Source organism: Anomalospiza imberbis, chromosome 3, assembly GCF_031753505.1.
Source record: "Anomalospiza imberbis isolate Cuckoo-Finch-1a 21T00152 chromosome 3, ASM3175350v1, whole genome shotgun sequence".
Lineage (NCBI taxonomy): Eukaryota > Metazoa > Chordata > Aves > Passeriformes > Viduidae > Anomalospiza > Anomalospiza imberbis.
Genome location: NC_089683.1, coordinates 5,609,758 through 5,633,343, shown reverse-complemented (window position 1 = coordinate 5,633,343; position 23,586 = coordinate 5,609,758). Strand labels below are relative to the sequence as shown.

The following is a 23,586-nucleotide window of genomic DNA, read 5'->3' as shown; positions in this document are numbered from 1 at the left end:
CCTTCTTGTAAGTGGTATTTTGGCTGAAGAAAAGGATTTCAATTTTTACCATGTCCAAAATTGTTGTACTCCAGAGATACCCTTTGATATTCCAGATCATGCATTTCCTCATGAAGTTCAATACTGAGTTCAACATTTTCATGTAAATCTCTGATCTGGACAAATTGCAAGTGAAGGAGGTAAAAGACTCCCAGGAATCTGTTGTGAAAGGCTGATGATTACAGCTGAGATTCCTCCTGGATGAGAAAACCATCCCTTGGCTGACAGCATGGCTGCATCTTGGAACATCAAGCGAGGTCTTTATGTAAATCTGAGTGTTCTTCTGCTTGTTCTGCTGCAAAAGCCAATCTCACTGGGACACAGAAGGAAATCCAGTGAGACAAGGTAATAGAGATGGAAGGATGCTAATGGAAAGATTAGTCTCTGGGCTGTCAGACTTGTCTCTCCTAAGCACATGTTTATGCTTTAAGTTAAATAATACAGCATGTTTATGTATGTGAATGTATATATATGCTGCATATGTATCTGAATGTATGAATGGTAAGATGCTGTTCTGTGCAAGAAAGTCATGGCAGAGACTAGTTCCACATTTATATATATTAAATTACATTTCATTACATCTATAATACAATGTAAAAGGTTTCTCCCTTTCCCTGGAGATCACCATCTTAACATTCATGTACTTGTGTACAACAAGCCTGTACACATACAGGATCTTGGAGGGCAAGCTGGCTTGCATGTTATTAGAATTCTCTTACCCTGCAGATGGTTTCTGTGACTCCTAGCTCTGGATAAAATGTGTCCTTTCTGTTGGAATGAATGCTGCAATGCTGAACTCAAGTCCTGCTGAGCGAATCAGAGGGTCAGGGTTCCCAGTACTCTAGGTGTCCTTGTCCTTTTGTTCCATAAAAACATTTTAGTATGTTCTGGTCTTTGAACTTAAAAAGAACATAAAAAAAAAACCCCAAAACAATCCATTGCCTATTCTACTCTACCAAGTATTTTTTCCCCTGCCCTTTGCTGACCTTGAGATTACTCCCAGCAACCTGTACTTGGTGCAACATAACTGCACTTAGAGACAGGTCTCTCCGTGTGTCTCTCTTTGTGGAGCATGAGTTTATTTACTTATTTGTGTCTGATAACTCTGGGACTGAAACACCTCTGTGTGTTTGTTTTCCATGACAGTCTTCATAGAGCTCTTTGGAGACACCTTATAATCTTTGAACATAATGGAAAGGGAGGGGACGGAGTTAATTTTGCTTCATCTTCTTCCTCATTGTCCTCCCACTTCTTTTTTTCCACCTTGAGGGGAAGAGAGGATGCTGATGGGAGAGTTCATGCCTTCCACTGAAGCCTTTACCTGAAATATGCCACATCTGGTGGGTATTTGTGGAAGCAAAGCATGTCAGCAGTTTGCAAGATCACAGTCCTGAGAGGAAATGGCTGAGTTTAGATGTCCTGATTTTATTGTCTGTTTTAGATAAGATGATAAATACTGACACAAGAAGCCAGCAAATCAATTTATTGATTTCAATTCTGCTTGTTGCTCGGTTCAGCCCTTCATGTGTATTTTTGGATGATCAAGCAGAGTTGTAGACAAAAGAGAAATTCCTCCTCTGCTTTTGGCAGAATGGAACTAACTAAAAACCTGCTTGAAAAATATACAGGAAATGTCCAACTCAATATGCGCTGTTTTTAGATTTAGGGATCCCTGTGGTGGTTGCTGCCAGCTGGGGGCAAAAATTGTCTGTTTTGCTGCTTCCTCCAGCAGTGCAATGCACTTCTCACTCCAGCACTGCCCATCCTGTCTCCCTTGCAGCAAACCTTAAACTAAATTCCATCAGAATAATGATAGGAACTGATAGGTAAAGGGACAATTTTCCTTGATATTGGTATTGACTATAAGTGAATTAATCACAGTCAACACTACCCAACAGTGTCAAAGGCTTAAAAAAATTACTACAAACTTGATAATAAAACAGTTTACATCTGAGTAATTACTGCTTTGATATTACTGTCATTACTCGTGGTATTGCAGTGAGCAGTATTTTGACTTTCAGAGGTTGCTGGCTGGCTGAGCATGGGGGGATACAATGTGAGCAGGATAACCCAATTGGGGATCTATCAATCAGAGCACAGCAAAGCCCAGGAGCTCTAAAAGACATCCAAATTGGCCTGCTCAATGCCCAGCAGTGTTTTTACAAAGGAAGGTGAAGTTGGGAAGTTTAGAAGAGCCCAGTTTGCCTTTGTATTTGACAAGAAAAATAACTGGGATTGTTCTTGGAAGTGGTGAAAGAAAGCTCCACAGGGATTGTGGGTTCATTCTTGCTGGAAATAAAGTTTTTTTTAGAAAAGTGAGGGATGCAATCAAAGTCAGAGGTTGGGTTTGTTCCACTAAAATTGGGTTGCAATCCCTGCTTGCTTGAGGAACTTTATTGATGTGAGTAGTCCCATTGAGAGTATGAGTATTTATGTAGCTGAGAGAAGCTAATGAAATGAACTCAAGTGAAAAAGGGATTGTTCACATGCCCAAGAATTGTATGACAAGGGCCCTAATCCAACCATTGTGGTTTAGGGATTTGCAAAATTACTTATTTTTGCTATGAATCTGTGTCAGTTTTGCTAACTCTTCACACATTCCAGACTCTCTCCTGAAATCTACCTTGTTTGCTCTGAATTTCTCATTCCAGGACAGACATAGCAACGTACTGACCTAATTCTTCAGGTTGTGCAGCTGTGTATTCACTATTTTAAGAGATAAATGAATAACAGTCTCTCCGTTCTCCAGTGTAAATTGACCAAAGCCTCCTCATGTCAGTGAAGCCACATGAAGTTGTGAAAACTGAGTGCCTGAGGCTAAATGTTAGCTGGAGAAAGAAAAGGTAGCCACTGCATCATACTTCTGAAAATTATTGTGACCATACAACTTTTTCAGGTAAAAATGATGATCTGGTTAAAAAGCAAACAAACACAAACAAAAAACCAACCAAACAAAATCCCTTTATCTATGATAAAAGCACTTTGTTGATGTTCACTGGGGTATTACAACACAGATCTTATGGTGCCCAAGGTAATCACATTGTTCAAACTGATTTTTCTCAGAAGGGATGTTTTCTGCTTTTTTAGCTATTCTTTTCTTTTTTTTTTTTTTTTTTTTTTTTTTTTTAATCAGGGTTATATTTTTGAAGGTGTCTGCTCTGCACTCTTGTTGGCTGCTGGACAGCTGTATCACAAGGATTTCCCTCTGGTATAAAACACAGAGCTCTTCTGTATCAGTGTGGAATGCAGTAGCAAATCACTGTACAGTGGCCCATAAGGATACCAGCTACCCTTATAAACTTATAAACTTTTTATAACTTAGGAAAATAAACATGTGGTTTCAGGGCTCTGCATAGTCGGTACTAGCTGACTTGGAGCTTGCTTTACAAAACTAAGAAAGAAAATATTGGTAGAGCTAATAAATTTCTGAGGGAATCAGCAAATAGTATTCTGAAAGGCCTGAAACATTTGATGGTTTATGGATAACTTTGTATTTTATCTCTCAAAACATCATCCAAGTTGAGCACTAAAGTGTAGTGTTCTCCATAATGAGTGCTGTGATCTGGGAGCTCCTGTGGGACGCCAGCCTCACGTCAAGTTATCCATGGAAAGACCTGCTAATCCAGGGGATCTGATGTGCTCTCTGCAAGGCCAGCAGATGTGTCTCTCTCACTTAGGGAGAAAATAACTGGTTGTAGCAGCGGCAAGAAAGCAACCAGCTCTGTGCAGCTACGTGGTCACTCCTTTTATTTTAAACAACCTAATTTATTTTTAAAAATTGAGGATGATAAGAATTGAGAGATACAGCTTATGATAATGGATATCTTTTCATCAGGCTGTGTTCATAGTTATTTTCCAGAACTCCACCCTCTCTTTAGATGCTGTGTGAGCCAGTTCCTCCTACAGGAAAAGGGTGCTCGGGAGGGATCTTTGAAACACAGAGAGCAGAAACCAGGAGTGTAAGAACTGAGGCCCAGGTTCCATGCCACCAACTCCCCAGATTCTAAGAGTCAAACAAGTAGAGAAAAAATTAAACAGGTGTTGAGCTGAATGAAGATATGGGAGGCTCCAGTTCATCTCCTTTCCATGGTTCCATGGGCTATAGACAGACACTTGCAGTGTCTGTTGGGTCTGGGTCTGTCTGGGTGCCTGTTGGGTTTCAAACACTGCCTCCACGCATGGCAGAACTTGCATTTGACAAACCTGTTATGTCTTCTCTGTTTTGAGCTGCAGGACAAACCATGCTCTGACTTTTGGGAGCCTTTCCTGGTGATGCTTTCACTCTTTATCTCAGATAAACGTTGCAGTGTATCCTGCTGTGACCAGCCGTGTGAATTGGTGGTGAACTTCATGCAGAAGGAAGAATTTTGCTTTAGGGTTCCCAACTGTTCATTGTGTTCATGTGAACTGCTGGCTCTGGTGCTCATTTGAACAGCTTGGCCTTGCACACTGCAGAGATGGGTATCTTTCTTGCCCCAGAGACAAGAATGGCAAGGAACTAAAAAAGAAAATATTTTTATTTATTCTATCAGATGGGAAACTGAGGCAGAGAAGGATTAAGTGACATTCATACAGGCAGACTATGGCAGAGCATGGAATAAATCACAAACATCTGATTCTCAGTTTAGCACCTTAACCACAAAACCACACCTTCCTCACATCAGAGCATCCTTTGTCACCACAAGCTGAGGGTCACAAGTGGTGGGGACAGAAGAGCTGGAGGTCACAGGAGTAAGAACATAGATTTAGGTAAATTCACTTCCTGATAGCACCATTCAAGATATCACTGTTTTCACCTGCATGTGAAAGGCTCTGCATTCTCACTGTCTGTCCCTTGGGTCTCTGTATAATTCCTTTGAAAAGCCAAAGCAGGAGAGTTACAAGAAAAATAACATTCATTAAAAAAAGCAATAATAATAGAGCTACAGTACAAGAAGGAGGTGAAATTAAGTCTGGATTTGTACCCTGCAAATGGCCATGTGAATGCTAAAACATTAACTCTGTTGTTTAGCTCAGATGAAATTGTTTTGGTGCCAGTAGAAAATACCTTTCTTTGGGAAAGTCTTCTGGGCTCTAATTTGGAAATTCCAAAAGGCTCATATGAATCCAGTTGTGCACTTGTAAAGAGGTGAGAGACCTGCCAATAAGTGATTTACAGTATGTTTTCCCATGTTTTACATTTTGGTAATTTCATGTTGCAACTCAATACCTAATAATGTAAAATCCAGCTCCTCCAGCTAAGCCAGGAATGAACTCATGGAGGAGTGTCCCGTAGGGAAGGGCATATTCTACATTACGTGTCTGTGTGCCAGCACCGGAGATGCAAAAACAGCTCCATGGAGATTTGTCTTGCAAGGCCAACATCCAGAACTGAAAGGGTTGGCTGAATTCACCTCTTGCTACTGACTGACTGCAATTCCCAAGACTCAGACATCAGCACAGAGTCTGCTGAGGTCGGGATGCTGAACCTTGGGCTCAGATGTGCTTTTAGATTAAACTACCCGTGAACCACAAGTCAAGAGAAGCCTGATGGAAATTTGAAGAAATGCACAATTCCTATGTCAGCATGATCTGGAGAGCAAAGATCCATGTCTGAATCATGAGGTGGGATGTGAATTGACATCTTGGGCCGAATATCCCCAAGATGATGGATCTGCCCAGTGACTTGTGTTGTGCTGTGAGGCAGGAGATCCTATTTCAGGCACACCTATTATTTTAAGGTGCACAAAGTGGCAAAAAAAAAAAAAAAAAAAAAAAAAAAAAAAAAAAGGGCCAGAGAAAATGTGCTGCAGTGGAAAACTTAGAAGAACTTAAGAACTTGGTCTATATTGGTGAAAAGGAACATTGGCAACATTGTGAGGTGGTTTGGTTATGCCAGATGAAACATCTTCATAAACAGCAGCAGTAGAGACCTTCTGGTCAACTAGACAAAGACATAACAAGGTTTGGAAGCAAAAGCAGAACCTGAGCTCAAATCCTGACAAGAAACAAGGGCCATATTTTAACTATAGGGGTGACTAATAATTAAAAACAACTGTGAAGACGAGTGGGGGATTTTTAATCTCTGGTCTTTTTAATCAGGCTGTGTATCATGCTGAAAAAATGGTTTACTTGAGCACAAGGCATTGAAGTAACAGCAAGAGGAGGGGAGGGTCATCTTTGAAGGCCTGGGTTAGGTAAATAGTTTGTTCTGGGCTTAGACTGTGTGGACTTGGTTCTCTTTCTGAAGTCCTAGAGATATAAACCAGAAGTTTCTTATCAAAATCTGTATGTGAAGGATGTAATTTCTCTACATTTCATGCTCTCTGAAATTCTCCAAAACTCTCTGTCTCTTCTGCTGTCCAACTTTCCTGCCTTTATTCAAAATACTGAGGCCACTGAAGCTGATGGCATTTTTGTGACATCAAATATATTGCTATCAGGACAGAACCAAAATGAGAACAACTAGATTTTTGGCAAAAATTTTTGAAACACAGCAAAACTCACGCTTTTGGTAAAAAAATTTGGCTGCTAGGATGAGAACTGCATGAGCAGACTGCAATGTTTCTGCAAGGAGAGAAAACAAGTCAGATATGGGGTATTACTCTCAGTCTGCCACAACCTTTTTGCAACATCATCTGTTTGACCAATCCAACCTGAATTGAGACAAATTCCTCAAAGCACTGGAATTTGCACTATTTCCAGGGTTTCCAGCCAGCCTGGGTTAAGGCTATAAAGAAAGAAAGAAAATAAGGAAAGACCTGGAGCTCTGATTAAATTTATCATTCAAGGCAAGAGGCAGAGAAGAAAATTCAATGTTTGTTTTCAATGACTGCTAAATATTTTTCTTTATCTGGGGAAATTTCCAATCAACCTTTGGCCCTTCCAGATCCTGACATGGCTTGTGCTGTTGCCATAGTTCTGTCATGCTGGAAGCAGCCATCATATGAATGTAAAATTTGGCTGGCTTTCCCGAGCTGTGGAGTGCTGTGGCCCCTCTGTTTGACAGCACTGTGCCAAGAAGCTGCCCTGGAAATCTGGATGACAAGAGCATTAGTAGACAGCACTTCTTCATCAGGTTCTGTTTACATCTCTCAGAGAATGTTTTAGGCAGGTTCATATCATTTATCCCTGTTTTGCAGGGGACGAATCCAAATTGCAGTGACTTATCCAAGGCTGTATTGCAAATCAGAGAGAAGAAAGACTGAGACTTATCAGTTCCTATATCCAGTAGTTTTTGGCTTAGCCATATCAGACAGTCAAACAGCTTGATGTAAACTCCTTAAACTACTCCTTGCTACTTCTGGTTCATCCCTACAGTGATGTTGCTGTTCCCCTTCCCTGTCACCCAGAGAATTCCCATCCCATTAGACAACAATCTGACATTGCCAAAGAGCTCAAGCACACAGTAGAGCAGAAGTCATTTTGGGATGCATTTATCATACAAGGTGGGGTGCTCAGTCTCCAGATCTCTCTATCTCCAGGTCCCTGATTTGAAGCTACTATGCAGATGAAGCCTCTGCTCTTCTGAAGGCTCTGGCGATGCAGTTAAATAAAACAGGTTGGGATGAATGTGCTTTGCATCCTTACGTCCATCCTCGTCCTTCTAGACAGTTCAACAGGATGGCAATGGCAAAATTTCACTCACAGAGCCTTGCTCATGGCCACGGACTATGTTATCATCCCAAAAAATGCAGGTGCTCTTGGCAGGATTTGGAGCTCGGTGTTCTATTGACAATGAACTGTTTTCTTTGTTGGGATACACCTTGCCTGTTTGACTCTGTGAAATAATGACTGCAGCACTGCCTCTTTCCCATTTTTCCTGTCTTTTCAACTGCCTTGTCAAGCCCTCTGGAGGGAGGGTCTCCCAGCCACCAGGTTTACATTCAACACTCAGCTGTGGTTTCGTCTGCATCCTGTGGCAGGTGCTGTCAGAGGATGTTTCTATCCCAGCAGCAGAACACCAGGAGGGGAATTAAGTGATTCCACCTTGGACTCCAGGAGCTCTCAGTGGAGTTCAGTATCTGGGCAGAGCTTACTCAGCAAGGGAGTTTAAAATTGCTTTTTGGCTAAGAAAGCAAATCCATCAGCGTCAATTGGAAAATTGTATTTTTGATTTATTTTGTTTAGATAAGGGTTAGGATGACCAATTCAGAGCCCCTCTATGCTGTGATGTGGGTGGAAGTTTGTTCAGACACTGAGATAGACCAGTTGCTCCCTTCCCTTCCCCTCACCACTTCACCCCCACAACTTGCCCTTACTGTGTTTTTTTGTAACATATGGGCCTAATTCAGGCTGAAGACTAAAAAAAGTTTGCACAGCACTGGTTAAAAATTATGGCTTCTTATAATGAAATCTTTGTCAATGGAAACTTGAAATACCAGCTTGGCTTGTGACTTATGGGGAGTGTGATGATGGAAATCAATTAATCATCCCATTTCCCAAAATCTGAACAGGAGGGCACACTTGAATCAGAAAGGGGCTCCAGTTTATGAGCTGCTTGGACAGCTTCAAGACTTTCATTGAAAACCCCAGGAGTGTGAGTGGGAACAAATGCATTCAGACTGAATGTTTTTCTTAGGGAAGAAGGACAGCAATAGAGATCCTCTGTTGAGGAACATTTGGTTTTGTTTGGTGGGACTTTTGTTGCTCAAGATGCGAGCACTTTGCAATCTTGAGCAAAAGGGGTTTAATTTTTAATAGAGGCCCGTGGGGTAATTTTATTGAGATCTGATAATTCTTACCAGGGGATAGTCAGCAGGGAGCTGTGCACTGGCTTTGCCTGAGCTGGGCCAGCTTGGTGATGCACAACACCACAAGGAGTGGTAGGAACCATGGGGTGTCCTTCATGAGATGTCACATGTCTGGGACCTTGGCAGGGCACGGAGCATATTTATGTGAGGTCCAGGTCCAGGCTGGAGTCCACCATTTCATGGCCTGGGGCCATGATTATACTGTTCCACATGTGCTCATTAAAAGAAACCAGACTGTAATTAGAGCATTGAATGTAATGGATTCTCTGGTTCAAAGGTGAACAAGAGTGTTGGAGGGACAATGGCACTGGGTTGGAAAGGACCAAATTTGGAGGGGGAGGATATGTCTGGGTCATCTTAAAATGTTTTGTTTGACCTGAAATGACTTGTTTTATCTTTTCTGGAATTGCTTAAACCACCCCCCCCCCCCCCCTTTCTTTATGTGTAGGAATATGGAAAACTTACTTTAAATAATTTAAAAAAATTAAACCATCCACATACCCCACACCATAAAACAGCAAAACAAGAAACTGTGTAATAGATACTCCCAAAGCTATTTTATTAACATCCCATTCATATTTTCATATTTTATATTCTGTCTTGCCATAGGAAGGGATACTCACCCATATGATTATGCTGTGAAAGTCCAAACTAATTTGAAGCAAACACATTAATCTTTTTCAGAATACCTGAATATTTTGAGCTGCTGCAGAGGAGTTCAGTCTCCCCAGCTTTGTTTTTAAGTGAAACAGCTTGCCCCAAGTGCCCCACTTATTTGAAAGAAACAAGGCAGGTGACTGGGGCAGTCAAGAGAAGGAAGGTACAAGGAGCTAGAGGAGCACTGGAGCAAAGGACCCTGAGGAAATCTCGCCATTTGGCACAAGGATGATTTCCTTTGTCATCCTGCTTGCTTCCTGCCAGTGTGTTGGCTTTAATGAATAATGGGAGATAATAATTTTGGTTTTTGCCTGGAGTGGAAACAACTGACAAAGCGTTTAATGGAAGCTGACAGTTAAGTACCCAACCACAGCAGTAAAGTGTCAGACAAAGCATATGAAAATAAACAGCCCAAATGAAAGCTATTTCTGAGCAGATTGCTGGCACACTTTCCCAACCCCAGGCAGGTTATCTGAGATGGTAATTGCTGCCAAAAAATTCCTCCTCGTCCTTTTTTTCCTTTTTAAATATCTTATGAGACTTACCTCAAGGGGCCATAGAGCATATTTATGGATATGCTTAACTTCAAAATAAGCAAAATCAATACCAGAAAAAGCAGAGCTGTTTTAGAGACCTTATACTAAGCTTGTTTGCATGTTTGAAAAAGTTAGTTGCCTCATAGCAGCTCAAATATAGTATTTGCTTATGTATATATAAATATATATATATATTTATATATGTATTTATGTATTTAAGAAATGAGACTGGGGTTAGCTAGAAACCTGAAGGAAGCTACAGAGCCCAGTTGTCAGTGCCTTTCTGTAAAAGCCTTGGCCAAAATGTTCTGGTGACATGATGAACTACTCCTGAAGGGTCAGAATGAGCTGCACAGCCAAGGTTCCCATCCAGTATTTCTGCACTAAGGCCTTGCTATCATGAACTGTGCTTTTGATGTCTTTTTTGCCCACTGTGCATGTTAGTTCTGCTTGTGTTGCTTTCAATCTTGCAGAACAGTTAATCAAAGATGATATAGGTTATTGAATGTTGCCTCATGTTTAAAAATAGTTTCATTGGCTTTGTGGCCAGCAGGGACCTCTCTGTTCATCTCCTCTGACCTCCTGTGTATAACACAAGCACGGGATAAGTACTGTTATATGAGGGTTAATGTACACAGTGCCTTCATTTATTAGCTTTCTACCTTATTTATTAGTTTACATGTGATAGCAGGTGACTGAGAGTCAGCATTCCTTGTCCCTTTCTTGGCCAAAATGGGCTATAAAATGGTTATAATAATATTTCTCTATCTGTGATGCTCAACTGATTCCTGCACTGAAAAAGCAACAAGCTTCTGGCGACTTAACAGTTACTGAAAAGGATAATCCTGTTACAGCAAAAATAATAATCTAAATACCATTACCAGTCCCCTCCCCAAATCCAGGCTTAAACAAAGATAAAAAAAAACAAATTGAAATTCTGAAATCTTGGCTGCATTAAACCTTTAAAACGCTGGATTAGGCATTTTCCATTTCCAAGCTTGGCTCTGACACCACATCCTTGTGTTCCATTTGTGTGATTCATCTGCAGATACCAGAACTGCATAATCCATCACAGATCTTTACTACAGATATAATTACACTAAATTCTTTGGCCTGAGCAGTGTGAAGCCTTCTCTAAGGTAAGCACAAAAGGTGGTGCTGCTCTGGTGTGGTTTGAAGGGTGGTGAGCACATGTTTTGAGGTGACATCTGCAATGGGAAAACCCAGCTGCTGTGGAATAGATGAAAAGACAGAGAAGCAAACTGTGGCATCACTGTCTTGAGGGAAGCTGCTTGTGTTGGTTGGTGGGCTGAAATTGAGAGATTGGACTTGATTTCCCAGCCATGTATAAGCCATCTCTATTTTTCCCATTTGCATTGGAAATTAACCCACAACGTTCAATTGCAGATCTCTGGGTCGCTGTAAAAGAGTTGGTGACAAATGGCTCCAGAGCTCTGGGCACTAGAGGAATATGAACTGGATTTTTATCTCTGTAAACTGATTTTCCAGTGTGATGTTCTAGCGTTTTATTGCATTTACTTTACAATAGGCTGGTCTTTGAAAGCTTCACTTTTAGCTATTTTTGTGGGGAGCTACCTAAAGGAGAAGGTTTTAATAAACCCAGTCCTGTCCATACCTGATCACCCTCAACTCACTCTGCAGATCTACTGCATACAAAAGACTTCTGCAGGAGTTAAGCTGGTAAAGATAAAGGTCCGAAAGGCCAACAAGATAATTTAACCTGAGTTTTTGAATATATGAAGCCTTTGAATTTCATCCAGATCTCCTGAACTGAGCACAGTATATTGTGCTGCAGGAAGACACCCTCTTCTTCTCTGAAGACATTAAGAGACAGAGAATCCACCACTTCCATCCCTGTTAGAAATGTGTACCTCATTTCTAATTAGAATTTCCCTGGCTTTCAGGTCTTGTGCTTTCCCATTTTCAACTACAAAGCCTGGTAATATCTGGTATTTCTTCACTCATAGGTATTAATGATTAATAGCAGATTAATAATCTCTTTCAGTCTCCTTGTCACCGAGCTCAACAGCCTGGGCTCCTGGGATGGAATTCACTCCGAGTGGATTGGCTCTTTGGTGTCTAATGTTGAAGGCATCTCTGAGTTTGTCTCAGAGTTTCTTCAGAGCTCCAGGCACAGATATGCTCAGGAGTGCCTGTTCTGGCACATGGCACCATGCCAGGCTTCAGCAGTGGGAATTTTGGAGAAGGCCAGCACAATTAAAAATGAGCTCAGTGCCCACCTTTGGCACAGCAGTTTTAAGAAGTAAAGCACATACCATGAGAATGGAAAACCTGGATGCTGGTCCTGAGGGGATGGAACCTCATCTCTGTGTCATGGGGATGCATTGGGCTGTGGAGGTGTTGAAGAATAAATGTTCCTCTTTTGAATGAATAACAAGAGGAGCATGGTTTGGCAGAGAGCAAGCAGAGCAGACTGTGCTAAGCACTTACTGACACTTTCCCAGGTTGCTCTTCCAAAATGCAACAATTTATGGTTCAGGAGATTGCTCTCTTTCTCTTTTTAGTAATGCAGATGGGATTCCTTTTCCATTAATTTGTCCAGTCTCTCCTTGATGTGAATTTTCAGCATCCACAGCATCCTCTTGGCAAGTCCTACATGTTGTGTCTCTGAAAAAAAACAAACAAACCAGCAAACCAGCAACTTTCTTTTGGACTTGCCAACTGCTAACTGTGATATTCCATAATTTTTGCATCAGAATAGGTGAGGAACAATGAATCCTGCCATCCATCCATCAACATCATTCATCTTATACAACTGTAGAAATATCCCCTTTTGCTTTTCTTCACAGACAAGTTTTTCTGTTCCAATATACTGTGTCATCAGCAAATGTGAACACTTCACTATTAATTTCAAGATCATTTACAAATTTTTTGCCATCACATATCTCCATGGCACTCACTGGTTACCCTCCACTATTAATTTCAAGATCATTTACAAATTTTTTGCCATCACATATCTCCATGGCACTCACTGGTTACCCTCCTCTCAGTGAAAATTACTAACATTTCTTCCTAATCATTATCCATTCCTCCTGCCATTATCTCTACAAGGACCTTTGACTGATTATTTTCCTAAAAGCCATGGGCGGGGAAGGGCCTCAGGTTCTCACTGTTCTGCTGTTGCTTGCCCAGAGCAGAACTGAGCAGTTGTGCCTTACATTTCCCCTGGGGATCTAGCTGAAAGCGGAAACACTTGGCACTTCAGCAGAGCCAAATGCTTTAATTCCTGATGCCACTGGTAGACCAAGGCAGAAAAGGCTCTCAGACTGGATGACTTTGCAGGTGCTCCATGGTGAACATGTAGCTCTTTCCATCCCAATCACATGTGAAGTTGAGGCCATGATGACATTCACCATCACTCTGCCCAGGAGCAAAACACCTGCAGCTCCTGTAGGCAGTGTCTTAATGAAGCCTTTACCTGGGACAGGAGACAACCCTCATTTGAAAACATTATATTCTTTGTTCCTGAAACTTTGCGTTCCCATTCAGCCCATTTTGAACATTTTCCCTGAACCTGACTTAATTTATTGAGTTGTTGGTCATACTCCTCTTTCCTCTTTCCCTGTGCTGATCCTCGAACTCATTTTCTTAGCAGTGATGCCAAATTTAGTTCCAAAGCTCGTGGACAGAAATGCTGAATGTAGCAAACCTTGGAGCCCTCCCTTAGAGCCTCAGTGTGTCCCTCCACAGAGTGAGGGGTCCCCATTAATGACCCCTTTCACCCAGTCCCAAACTCACTCTCTTTACACTCCACTGATATTGCATTGTGCTAATCTTAAATCAGGATTTCAGTCCTGTACCCTCAGGAACACACACAACCTAGCTCTGCTTTGCACTGATTTATTTCTGCCTGATTTCACTTCTCCTCTCTGCCTCTGTTTCATGAAACTCTTGCAGTTCGTACCCAAAGTCAGTATTCTCCTATTCTTTCCCAAAGTGGTGACATACACTTTGATGAAGCTGGGTCTAATTTTCACTCACATCCCTTTATAATGTGCAAGATTTGACATTGATGCCTGCAGGAAGGGTAGTTCATACTACAGAAAAAGGAGGAAAAAAGGCTGTATTGTAAATGCACATCAGGTCTGAGAGCTTTTCTGCTTCATTTTTTTTTACAGCCAATTGAGTCAGAGACGTGGGAACTACTAATTTTTTTCACTGGGGAGCATTGTTAGTGACCTGCACAAAAAGCCAGAAAACTGTTACTGCTTGAAATGTAAAATTAAAGGAAAAAAAATTGCTCTCTTTCTCATTTCCCTGAACTGGACCACATGCTTCCCTGGAGGAAAATCAGTGTTGGAAAAAAGGTTGACTGCAAAATTTTCTGTTAATCTCAATATTCCTCTCTTGCTCCAAGCAGTGGGATGCAGGCACAGACCTGTCCCATCTGCTCTGGAGTGATCTGTGCCAGCCTCAAGGAGGACCCTGCTGGAGATGATGGATGGCCCAGCACATGTCCCTTCCAGCTGTGGGATTGCAGTGGTGGGACAGGGTGTAGCAGAGCACAAACTGTGTCCAGGATCAGCCTGGTGCTGCCAGAGGGGTCACACTGACTTGGACCCTGTGGTGGCACCAGTTCCACTGGTGGGGTGTGACCACAACTCTGACAGCTGTTCCTGCACTTTGGGAGCTCTCCTTGATGTTGGGCATGTTGTGGCCTGACAAGCCTTCTCATTCCCAGATTTACGCCAGATTTCTTCATCAAGTGCAGAGTGCCAAGGACGATCTCACATGTGTTAATTCTGGTCCTGGCACTCATCCCTGAAGAGATTAAAGCACCCCTGAGAGAGCACCCCTTTCATTTTTGCTCAATCCTTATTACATACAGAGCTCTGATATATTCCCCCTCTCCTACTCTCTGTCTCTCTCACCATATGTTAAAGATTTTTGGGAATGTACCTTTTTTGCAGCATCTTTCTCTTCTAGATTTTAACACAGTCCTGATGCATTTACCATAAATCTGTGGAAATGCAGCACAAAACTTGTTGGAAGCAGGACCTCATTGGAAGTAAGTTTTACATATGTGTACCATCTTCCTTGTCTGTGTGCAAGAGCTGCATGATCAACTGAATCAAGAGAATTTTTTTCTATACCCAATGTCAGCAAAATTCTTGATTGAAGATATTTTTACTCTAACAAGTCCTCAGTGTCTACTGTATTCAATGTAAAGGAGGATCACAGCAAGGAGCAGACTGGAAGAAAAGTGCTAGTTTGAAAAATCTGGAGGTTTTTATCTATGGGAAAAAAGGTTTCTATGATGGTGATAGGAAAAAGAACAATTTTGTGAAGATTTTTGTTTCTATGAAGGTCTTTATCTGCTTTGCACTAGTTCCATCACCTGGCAAATATTTTTCAGCAGCTTTCCCCTATTCACAGTTTTCTTTTAAATCTCACATTTCCCCTTTACAAAGCTCAACTCTCTGGCTCTGAAATCTACATTTTGTCACCTTTTTCTGTTGTGTTCTGTGGAGTGATTGGTTCATGTTGTGGTCCCAGCCAAGAGCAATCCTAACACAAGTTGCACAGCATAGGAATGTGTCCTGCAAAGGTTACTGGGAGCAAGAGGTGTGGGGGAGGAGGACATCAGAGTTAACATCCTAATAACTCCTGTTTTTTCTGGTTTTGGTCCAGAGCAGTGCCCAGGGAGCCCCATTGTCCTGTTAATCCAGAGCACAGGAGAGATAGAACTGGGCAGCAAGGCAGAGCATTCACTACAGTTCTTTCTCTGCACTATTTCCAGTTCTTTGCACTCTTCCAAGGAAGTCTGCCTGGCAGGCATGCTTAGTCAGGGCAGACAGAAATACACACAGATTTATACCATGAGATAATGAGGTTTTCTGGTTTGTTCTCAGTTTTCTTTCTAATAATCCATTGTGCTTTATCAGCCTCTTTGATGATTGTTGAGCACTGGATTAATGTTTTCAGTGTATTAGCCACAAACCCCATTTTCCCTGTGAACAGTCATAGCTAATTAAGAATATTGTGACATACGTATAATTAGGGTTATTTTTAGCCCATAGTCTTACTTTGCATCTATCAACACTGGATTTCTTTCAGTGCCATGATATCTCATCAACAACAAGTATCACTCAGTGTCATGAGATCCTAATGAGATCCTATAATCTCCAACCTCTGTTATCTCATGAGTCACAGTTTCCCAGATTTCATGAATATGTCGAACAACACTCATCTGTGTGGAACTTCATGTGACCTCTCTCTACTGCATAAACTGACTCTTAGTTCTGTTTTTACTCAGTTATTAAGATGAGATCTCAGTATATTTTTTAAGTCTTTTGTAATATAAGTACACAGAATTAACCAATCTTAATATCACACTATTTCCTACAAAATGCTCACCAACATACATGTAATATAACTTCCTTAAGAATATCTGGGTTCAGCCTCATGGCTGGGAAATTATGAGAAGAACAAAATTATAAGAAAGAAATCCTACATTTCTCAATATATCACTCTTACTCGTGGCTTTGGGGTCAGTGCAAGCACCTCCTTATCAAGTAGACTTGGGCATCACAGCTTAAACCTGTTAAAATTTGAGATGTGACAGCATAAAGTTAGAAAGTAAAAGCAGTATATTAAAAATTAGAAAAGTGAAAAATTCCTTTTAAAATGAAGACTTGTAATGAAAATAGGAAGAGCCTTAATACACTGATTTTTCAGAAGATCAATTTTCTGAGCATATAATGCACAAATAAAAGAAAAGACTGATTTTGGGTCTTATTTCAGAAAGTGGATGTCAGGCTGTATCCTGGCTGGACTTTCCTGTTAAAAAGCAGCCTCTTGTTAGCACAGTACTAAGAGTGATTGCACAGCCAAAGCTGAGGCACAGACCAGCCATTCGTAAATTATTTATTCTAATATTTCACTGGAATTCCTAGAGGAAAACAGCTCCTTTTAAAAAATAATTTTATTTAATTCTGTTTCTCATTTATTTCTAGAAGCTCTGGTTATGCAACAGAGCTGCACAGAGTGGAGAGGGACTCTCTTAGCCCAGACTAATCCAAGTGCTGAGCCCTTCCTCTTTCCAGAAACACTAGAGAAGTTTCTATTCTCTTTTGTGCAGTCAGTGAATTCTCCGTGGGGATCTCCGTCTATCTGGCAGGTCACATTACAGCTCTGCTCTGTAACTGATCTGCCCATTGGTTTCTACAGAAGAAGTGTTGTTGATGAATGACTGCACATGGTGCTGAGAATTATGTTGCAGAGTTGTTACTTTTCAACCAGGGAGTTTTCCTGGGAATTTTCCATGATGTGCTGGACAGCTAAAGAGCTTTGGACAATATGTAGGATACAGCTGCCATAACTCATTGTGACCAATGAACAGAGAGAGCAAAATGGATAGAGAAGCTGAAGATCAAAGAGGCCGGCAGGACACGCATATCTGTGATTGGTGATGAATTTTACTGCATTAGGGAAAGCTGGCTGACTTAAAAAGATGCTAAACCTGCTGGCAAGGCATAGCAATAACCCCTGAAGTCAGCATGCTATGACAACTGCAGTTTCCCTCAGTGTGAGACAGCACTGAGTGCAATGCCAAATGTCAGCTAAGCAGATTTATTTTCTCTGAGACCACTTTTTCTTGCCCTTGAAGCCTTCCCTGTGCTTTCCTCTGAGGTGTAGTTATAAGCAGAGTTGGTAGCACTGCCCGAGAGTAGGTCCACATTACAGCTGTGCAGAAAATAATGTTGCTGTTTTGTTACAATATTTAACACTGCAGTACAATACCCTAACAAAGATACAAACACCCAGGATTTTATTAAAAAAACCATAAACCTTGAGAAAGTAAAACTCATCTTTTCATAGAACATGGAATGACTTCACTTGGAAAGGACTTCAAAGATCATCCAGTTGCAATTTCCCTGCCATGGGCAGGGACACATTCCACTATCCCAGATTGCCCCAAGCCCCATCTAACCTGGCCTTGGACACTTCAGGGATGAGACAGCCACAGCTTCTCTGGACAAAAAATTTAAAGGTTGATTTGCACTAAATTAAATATTAGATGTCACTAATTATAAATATTATTTTATTTTATTTTTTTTTTAGCAATTTTCAATTTTTTTCTCTACTTAGTCAAATTTTCTCAAAACAACCTCCTTAATTTTTCTGTAATGTCCCAATAATCCCTTAAGTGATTTCTTTTTACAACATATGTTGAGTCAGGAGATTGACAGAACCAATGTTTTCCTGTAGTGCTTTGGTTACTAAGAATTGTGGTTTTGCTATGAAAAAATATTTTAAAATTTCCAACCAACTCCAGTATTTATGAAAAATGGTTCACAGCAATGTCCTGTGAATTCTTAAAGCAAAGATAGCATCAACAGCAGTTAAATGCTGCAGATAAGAGTTGGGTGATGAAATGAAATGTCCATTATTTTCTTTATTAATTTAGTCACACAAAGTTTTTTTAAAAAGGGGGATATTGGAAAAGTGATCGCTAGCTTTTCAGTAGATTGTAGTAAGATGAGAACATTATCCATGGAGACATGGCTGGATCCAGTCTTTGGGATACTGCTTGTCTCCTGTCCTCTGGAAAAATCCTGTGGAGGCTGATGAGGAAAGAGCCCTTTTTACCAAAATAAGAATGGAGGAAGGTTTTCCTCCCTGCTGAAATGTCTTAGGAGGAGTGTTAACCCCAAAAGAGTAATGGATCTTGGCTCTGATTCCCAGCCTCCATAAACTGCAAGGATGAATATTAGATTTTGAGCTTGGATTCAGATAGTTTCAAGAGAAATTATCCATCCATGCTCTGTAACTCAGTTATGAACTGGTCTTCAAACTCTCCTAGCATTAAGGTCTGAGGTTTTATTTATTTGGATTTCAAAGTCCATTTCTACTGTTGCTGTCTTGCCTTTGCCTCACACTGCAAGCATCCAAGAGGCCTGGAGGTGCTGGGAAAAGGGGCTTGATCCAATGTCTTCTTTATTTAAGACGGGAAGCGTGCAAGCAGATGATCTATTAATGCTGCATTTATTAATACCCTTCTCACACACAGGAACCAAAAATCACAAGGCTTGCTTTGAAGCTAGGAATCTCTCACATGAATGGGAACGAGTTTCCAGCTAAGTACAGGTGCCTGCCATATGAGCAGAACAAATCCTGAGACCACGAGGAGCAATTTGATGACTGCAGTGTGCTCTGTGCCCATAGTAGATTCATGTCAATGTGACAATTCCCTGGCTTGGGCCTCCCCTCGTCTCTTCCCAAAGAGCTGTAGATATTTTACTCCTTTTCTTACTTTTTTAGTGCCTGATAGATGTTGTTCCTAAACACTTTTGCAGGTGATTACTGTGGGGAGTTAGTAAGCTTCTTATTCACACCTTTCTGTCCAGCTTCTCTTGACTTGCATAATTCATTAATCCAGAGGAAACAGGGATCTCACAAAGCCCCAGCCAGCCCCAGAGGGGCTCTTCAATGTTTTAATTTCATGATGGCTGTGGGAAATGCCTGTGTAGCTGTTAAGCATTTTGAGTCCCCTCCCATTTTTTCCCCTGTTAATAGGTGGTTGTGCCACTGAGACGTTCCCCAGGAGGACCCTTAATGTGAAGTATGAGTGTTGTTGCCTGTTGACATGCTGGCTAACAAGATGACACATCAGACTTAAAATCCCAGGAGTGCCTAAATTTTTGTGGTTTTCAAGTACTATAAATTTTGCTTTCTAGCACAGGTGAGGTTTGAACCCCTACCTGGAAACACTCATGTCCCAGGTGTCCCTTTTTGGTAGTGGGGCCACTGGTAAAGGGAAAATACAGATGTGAAAGAAGCCCCGAAGCCCTCAGACCTGCCAAGCTCCAGCTGGTTTCCCATCACCTCCCCAAAGTGGATGTGTGGAGTCAAGATATGAATGAAGGAGCAAAGCTCTCTGGCTAAACGACACGGGTCCAGTGTTGCTGCTCCAAGGCATGACATCAATTTCTTGGACAATGTCCACACTTTGCACATTGCAAAGGAGCATTCCCAGGTGCTTTAATTTGCTTTTGGTCCTCAGACTGGTCCCTTGCTCACTTTTGGCCTCAGCTCTCTAACATCCATCCAAACAGTTTCCAGGCACCATTCGGCAGCCGGCACAGCCAGCGACCTTTCCCAGTTGGCAGCTTGGATACAGCTGCTCTGTTTTGGAAAGTGGGAGAGTTTAATGAATGGATGCAAGCATTTCTGTGCCAGTTGGCCTAAAGGCCAGAGAATGGTCCAGGCCGCGTTTAATTTTCTAAAAGAGACACAGCCTCAGGTCTCCTTATCTTTGCCATTAACTTCCTGGGTAGTGAGGGCTTGGCTGTTTACCTATCAAAATGACTTTGTGAAAATGGAGAATGTATGAAAGAATGGTTTCAAAGACTATTTATTATTAATACAGTTCTTTTTGACTTAATAAGTCATTCACAAACTGATATAGGCTTCCTTGGACAGAGTTAGTGTTCAGAGACATTCACTGATCATTTACAGCAAGAAACATTCAGACGTTGGTTTGTTTTCTTTGCTTCCTTTTTGCAGTGGGGACCAGCCAGCTGAGAGATCTGCTTTTGTTTTTCCTGTCCTTGACTTGATGATTGAAGCTTTTCAAACAGAACTACAACACACGGCAAGCATCCACGATGAATTTCTAGATAAATAAACACTTGGGCTGAGGTTATTTTGAAGAAGGGCAGCATCAGTGCCTCCCAATGGCAAATAATAGAGTGAACTGAGCCTAGCCTTTTTTTTTTCTTTTTTCTTTTTTTTTTTTTTTTTTTTTTTTGCTGGGGTTGGAGAACTGCTATCCCTCCTGTTAACCTGTGCCTCTCTGTTTCATGGATTTTCTTGGTGCTTCTGAAGCACTGAGAAAGACACAGTTAGGGCTGGCTAAGGGTCAGTCTGGGTCCACCCTGTGGGAAAGGAGAATCTTCCCATTGTCATGTTGCCCAGAAGTGAGGTGAGGGTCACTCCAGGTCTGGCTGCTCGTGGGAAGGTCAGTCACTTGCAGGGATGTCCATGCCAGGTGACTGTTCAGCCTTTCCAGCTGGGGATGGCTCAGGAGACGTGCTGGAGGCAGGCTTGCGTTGCCTAAGCATAGCTCTTGGCTCCATTGCTTGCTCATCTGTGGCTTTGCCTTCCCTCACTTGTTTCCTTAGATGAGTTCCTCTGCCTGCTTATTTGTGTTAGGAAAATTATCATTCTTGTATTTCGGTCTGTGTCGCTTCCTCTGGGCCTGTTTTGTTATTGCACAGAGGGATGTCTCTAATGAAGTGGATGGAAGGAGGAGGACTCAGGGCTTATTTTTATCCTACACATAGAAAGTTGGCCAGAACAGGGAAAAACAGAGCAGAAAGCCCTCAGAGCATTCCCACCCCTCGGGGCTGGAGACAGCAATCTCCATAGACCTTGCTCAAATGTTCCACCACTGCTCAGGGGAACTTTCTCTGCCGTTTTGCTTGTTTGTTTTTGAAAGGAAAAACGTGTGTTGCTTCCTTCCACAGGGCTGGGGCTTGCTGCTCTGCCATTGCTGCCATCCAAGCTTCTTTTATTAATGAATTAAACATCAGACCACCAGACAGAGTGAAATAAAGGGTGTTTTTAATATGTGTGTTGGTAATGTGACAGTACCTGGGGCCCTGATGGGGCTGGCACTGACATCACACTTCTGTAAAGATATGAGGGCTGGTCTGAGTAGCCTCAAACCTAAACCAAACAGACAGGATCAGGACAGCAACACAGGGCAGAAAGGCAGAAAAATGTCGTGGTTTTGCTGGTACCATGAAGGGAAGGCAATGGATTAACCCAGACAACGTGGTTTTTTAGTTTCATAGGACAAGAGATGATGGCTTGAAGTTGAAGTAGTGTGGTTTTAGGTTAGACATTAGGAAGAAACTCTTTACTGTGAGGGTGGTGGGGCCCTGGCACAGAGAAGTTGTGGCTGCCCCATCCCTGGAAGTGTCCAAGGCCAGGTTGGATGGGACTTGAAGTAACCTGGGATAGTGGAAGGTGTCCCTGCCCATGGCAGGAAAGTTTGAACTAGACAATCTTTAAGGTCCATTCCAAACCAAACCATTCTATGATTCTATGATTCTATGAATCTACGAATCTACGATTCTGTGATTCTACAATTCTATGATTCTACAATCAGTGTCTACAATTAGATCATGCCATTATCCTAGAAATTTTGGGAAAGCTGAGGCGCATGTTTTAAGGCAAGGTATTTGCCTTGCATTCCTGTTTTCTTTGTCCCATTTAATGCCCTTTCCAGGAGAGAGTGGGCTGTCTTTTCACTTTTTTTTTTTTTTCCCCAGTGGTGATATCCAAGGACAGGACCAGCAGAGCAGACAGTTGGAGCTCTCCCACGCAACTTCCCTGGCACAGACCGAGCACAGAGGATCTCCCTCCTCTGCTGCTGCTCCTGTCACACAGCTGGGCTTCAAAAGAGGATGCTCCTCTCCCACGTGCTTCAAAGGGAAACCAGGAGCCACAGAACAATTTACTCCCACTCACAGGGCGAGGGGAAATCCTCTTCTAACAGGGGATCATCCTGTTACAACTAGGATGTCTGGTGATTTATGACATGCTGCTTTAAACCCTCTTTCCCCTCCAAAGAAACACAGGAGACAGCAGAGCTGGAGGGAGATAGGAGAGAGAGCTGACATTGGCAATGCTTGAAATATAGTGTGAGAGCTGGGAAAACCCTTTCTTGCTGTCCTCATTAGCATGACTTAATTAATAGTTATAATCTTATCAAGCAGAAGTTGCCTTGCAGGAGAGATGTGCAGGCTCGAAATCAAAGCTTTAATAGATATTTTAAGACCAAAAAGAACCACTGTAGTTTTTTCTGGCTTCCTGTGTAATTGATGCCAGAAACAGACCTTTTCAACAGAAAAAAAAAATAGTGGATTTAATAGGAAAGTATTAGTATTGTGATATTTTTGAGTAATAATTTTAACAATCAAAAATTGAGTGGTTTATTTTGCAAAAATTCAATATATATGTACTTGATTGGCTTTCATATTAATTTTCTGCTCTAAATGCTCTGTCAATCCCAAAGATTGTAGGCTCTGTAGGGTTTATGCATCCATTTTCTTAATCTTTTATTCTGGCATTGAATCCAAATTAAAAAATAATATTCTTAACCTGGGATGAAGAGAATTTTCCTTTTTTGATGCCAAAAAGCTCTTACAACTTACATTAAATACTGAAAAAAATAATATCTGTGCCATCAGTTCTGTTATTGTCTCTGACATTTTTATAGTTCTCCCTTCCCATTTGCTTTGTGTTAGAGTTGGCCTGGGTCTTGGAAGTGGTGACACCTCTTAATCTCAGGAATATTTTGATATCTTGAGGTCTGATGTGGCAGTAAGGGAGGCTCCCCTCACAGGAATCAAGAATAAATGGAATAAACTGTCATCCATGGAAGCTGAATGGCAGGACAGCTTGAGACAGGACCCAAAAAAAGGAAAATCCATGTATTTCAGATGTGAAGTGGAAAAGAGAAATCCACCTGAGGACCCACAGATAAGCAAAAGACAAAGAAGATTCAGTCCATGGTGTGTGCAGTGCAGAGAGGGACAGCCCAGAGGGAGAGTCAGAAGCAGAACAAA

General features: G+C 41.6%; 1 long non-coding RNA gene across 1 annotated transcript in view; it reads left to right on the top strand.

Annotated features, from left to right (window-relative positions):
* Positions 1-23,193, top strand: part of LOC137470181 (uncharacterized) — a 41,502-nt gene extending 18,309 nt beyond the window's left edge. The window contains exons 4-5 of the long non-coding RNA XR_010996932.1: positions 96-384; positions 22,288-23,193. This is a non-coding gene — a long non-coding RNA (uncharacterized lncRNA). The remainder of the gene's footprint in view (positions 1-95; positions 385-22,287) is intronic.
* The last annotated feature ends 393 nt before the right edge of the window (positions 23,194-23,586 follow it).